This window comes from Hipposideros armiger, unplaced genomic scaffold (genome assembly GCF_001890085.2).
Source record: "Hipposideros armiger isolate ML-2016 unplaced genomic scaffold, ASM189008v1 scaffold_943, whole genome shotgun sequence".
Taxonomy (NCBI): Eukaryota; Metazoa; Chordata; class Mammalia; order Chiroptera; family Hipposideridae; genus Hipposideros; species Hipposideros armiger.
The window spans coordinates 308,961-311,957 of NW_017732293.1; the positions used below are offsets into that span (position 1 = coordinate 308,961).

Consider the following 2,997-nt stretch of genomic DNA (forward strand, 5'->3'; position numbering starts at 1 on the left):
TGTGTGTGTGTGTATATGTGCACGCACACAGGAGGTGTCTAAGAAGCTCCAACAACAATTTTCAATGAGATAAAGCCGCTTATATTTTAACACGGAAGGTGTTAAAACATACACACAAACACAGACACACACAAATCTGTAGAGAAAATTTTGATCACTTGCTCTGGTCTTTTTGAGGTGGCATTTGCCTTTTATTCCACTGATCATCTAACCCCTATTCATTTATTCACTAAGATTTAGTAATTACCTTCGATGTGGTGCAGTTCTATTATTAAATAAAGCAGACCAAATTCCCTTGTCTTTGTCTCGGGGAGCTTACACACTAGCGGGGTTGGCAGACAATAAAATGAAACACAACATTAAATTGCATCGTATGTAAGACAGTGAGAAAAATCTATGAAAACATGAGTCGAGGAAGGGGTTTAGGGACTTGGAAACAGGGAGACAATTTTTACATATGGTGACCAGGAAGGGTCTCATTCAGAAGATGGCAGATGAACAAATAACTTGAAGGAGGTAAGGAAGCAAAATACAGCGATGCAGAAAGAGCATCAGGCAGATAGAAGCAGGCATGGTTTGTTCGAGGAGCAGCGAGGAGATTAGGGTGGCTGAAGGGCTGTGAGCAAGGGGAATGGAGGGGATGGGGTTAGCAGGGTAAGGGACATGTGCAGTAGCACCTGTGGACCAATGTATGGTTTCCCCTAGATTGGGATGGAAAGAAGCTGCTATAGATGGTGAGCAGAGGAGGGGTGTGAGCCCCCTTATATTTTCACACACATTCCTCCAGAGTGCGCCTCGTGAAGTCACATCTTATGTGACAGTGAGGCTCTCAAATTAAGTTTTAAGTTGCACACCTACTGGGTATCCCCCCACGATAGAACAATTTTGGGTTTACTTTCTGATTTTTATTATAGTGTGAAAAATAGCTTTAAAACTCACTATTTTGAAGTGAAAGTCTAATGGAACATTTCCAGACACCTTTAGGCCCCTTCATGGACCCACAGAACATAGGCTGATGACTTCTGAGTTAGATGCTGAAAGACGGACCCAGTGCCAACATTCTCCAGGCCCCTCGTTATCAGGATACTACACAACTTGGCCAGGTTTCCATTTCCTAGCTGTAGGTATTTATGCCTGACCTTTTAAACCTGTTCTCCGGAGATTTTAAGTAATTCTGTGTATCCTGCTAATGGTATGTCCTCACACCCTCCCCTGGGTGCTGTGTGGGGGTCCTGCTGGCCTCCAACTCGGGGGAGCTGAGATGTTTTGATTAGCCATGCTTCAGGATGACTGGAGGCGATGAGATTTTCTGGTCACGTGATATGTCATTTCAGAGATAACACTGATGCAACTGTCAGATTCAAGCCGCAGATCCTGAGTCGATAGGTGTAACAATATTTTTAAGATAATGATTTCTGCTTATCTTCTGTGCCTCTCCCTCCTTCTCCTATTTCAAGCCTGGAGCAAAGCCACGCCACTTGTATTTCTTTGCTCCTGAACTCTTTTTTTTTTTTCTTTTTAGTTTCACTCCTGGACTCTTTGCAGAGCTGGAAGTAGAATCATCTTAAAGAGGATAGTAGCCATTCCTATCTTTTGTAAAAGTATTAGTTCATGGATGAGATTTTATTGGCTGTCCCAGAAAATAAGGAGAGAAGGGAGAAGAGAGGGCCTTGGAGGCCAAATAGTGAGAGAGAACTTGTGAAGGGGACCAAAATTTGTGGGTCCTCTTGAGTCCCCTTAGGGAGTAGCCTCCAGGGAACCTGGATCCCAGAGTCGTTTCAGCCTCTACAAGGACCTAGAGCATCCAGTGGAAGAGACGCAGAGCCACTAGACCTGAAGGGGACCGTGCTTGAGGAATGATGGCTGTATCAGCACAAACTGCTACAGACCCATAACTTCAACAGTATCCCTGATACCTGATGCTGGCACAATCCTAAGGATTTAGATAACAATGGGGGTGCGGGGGGCATATCCCAGGAATGTCTTAGATTTAATTTCTTATTATCCACTCCAAATGGAGGCCTGGAGATGGACTTCAGATGGCTAAAAAAAATAAAGAAAGAAAGAAATGTGACATGGCATGCATACTGAGTGTGTAGATTAAGATTTATACTGTACATAATCCACCCTCTGTTAGGTAATAATGACCTTTAAACATACTTAAAACTAAGTTGCTTTCCCCAATGACACTTCTATTATACATAGAATGTTAATAAAGTACTTGATGTTGTTTCAAGGTCTTGTAACTTCTGAACTCATTTCATTAAACATGGTTTTTAGGAATCACATTTATTCAACTAAAGAATGTGGATAAAGCTGATATTCATCCAATAGAAATTTTCCACATTTTGATTTTATACCCTCAGGAAATTGCACGTAAGAGTTAGGATGCATATAAACTATAGGAAGGAGAAATTAAGAAAACAGTTCTGTTTACAATCACTCTAAGAACTATAAAATACTTAGTAATAAATTTAACCTAAGAAGTAAAAGACCTGTACTCAGAAAATTATAAGACACTGAAGAAAGAAATAAAAGAAGATACAAACAAATGGAAAAACCTACCATGCTCATGGATAGGAAGAATTAATATAGTTAAAATGTCCACACTGCCTAAAGCAATATATAGATTCAATGCAATTCCTATCAAAATACCTAGGGCGTTTTTCACAGAAATAGATAATATAATCCTAAAATTTATATGGAACAAAAAAGTCCCCGAATAGCCATGGCAATCCTGAGAAATAAGAACAAAGTCAGTGGTATCATTGCTACCAGACATTAAAATGCACTACAAGGCTACAGTAATCAAAACAGTATGGTACTGGGATAAAAACAGGCACATAGATCAATGGAACAGAATAGAGAGCCCAGAATTAAACCCAGGGATATACGGGCAGTTAGTCTATGACAATGGAAGCAAGAATTTACATTGGGGTAAAGAAAGTCTATTTAATAAATGGTGCTGGGAAAATTGGACTGAAACATGCAAAAAAA

At 40.3% G+C, this 2,997-nt stretch overlaps 1 long non-coding RNA gene across 3 annotated transcripts in view; it reads left to right on the forward strand.

The window, feature by feature from the left end:
* The window catches only part of LOC109375395 (uncharacterized), a 16,461-nt gene extending 14,225 nt beyond the window's left edge, over nt 1-2,236 (forward strand). For all 3 annotated transcript variants that reach the window (XR_002122565.1, XR_002122567.1, XR_002122566.1), the window contains one exon: nt 1,523-2,236. This is a non-coding gene — a long non-coding RNA (uncharacterized LOC109375395). The remainder of the gene's footprint in view (nt 1-1,522) is intronic.
* Nucleotides 2,237-2,997: the final 761 nt, after the last annotated feature.